Here is an 897-nt window from a genome sequence, read left to right as displayed (position 1 = left end):
GATGCCCATGAACATACAAGAAGCCTACAGTACTCCAAATAGAATGGACCAGAAAAGAAATTCCTCCTGTCACATAATAATAAAAAACATCAAATGCACTAAACAAAGAAAGAATTTTAAAAGCAGTAAGGGAAAAAGGGAAAGTAACATATAAAGGTAGGCCTATTAGAATTACACCAGACTTCTCACCAGAGACTATGAAAGCTAGAAGATCCTGGGCAGATGTCATACAGACTCTAAGAAAACACAAATGCCAGCCCAGGCTACTATACACAGCAAAACTCTCAATTACCATAGATGGAGAAAACAAGGTATTCCATGGCAAAACCAAATTTACACAATATCTTTCCATAAATCCAGCCTTACAAAGGATGATAGATGGAAAACACCACCATAAGGAGCAAAACTACACCCTAGAAGAAGCAAGAAAGTAATCTTTCAACAAACCCACACAAATATAATTCCACCTCTTACAAAAAAAAAAAAAACAACAGGAAGTAACAATTACTTTTTCTTAACATCTTAATATGAAAATTACTATTACCAACATATCCTAATTGATTGAAATCCAAAAATGTGAAGGATTAGAAATTTGTTGACTGTCATCTAATTTGGTAATTGGAGAAAAAGGTACAATACTGTACAATCCATATACACTTTCTGCTTGTATGTACATGACAGTGTCTTGCTGTTTACCACATAATGGTCTTGAAATCATGATTCTCCTATCTCAGCCTCTCTATTAGGAGTATTGTTTATTTCATATTTTTACACTATACATGGTTTTTAGAGTAGCTTACATATTTCAAAAGTATTTATACACCCAAGTAAACGTAGACAATTAACTTGGGAGGTGGCTTGTAAGAAAACAACAAAGAGTGAGACTGAATGCTTTGC

The sequence above is a fragment of the Mastomys coucha genome, unplaced genomic scaffold, assembly GCF_008632895.1.
Source record: "Mastomys coucha isolate ucsf_1 unplaced genomic scaffold, UCSF_Mcou_1 pScaffold14, whole genome shotgun sequence".
Classification (NCBI taxonomy): Eukaryota; Metazoa; Chordata; class Mammalia; order Rodentia; family Muridae; genus Mastomys; species Mastomys coucha.
This window is presented reverse-complemented; position numbering follows the sequence as displayed.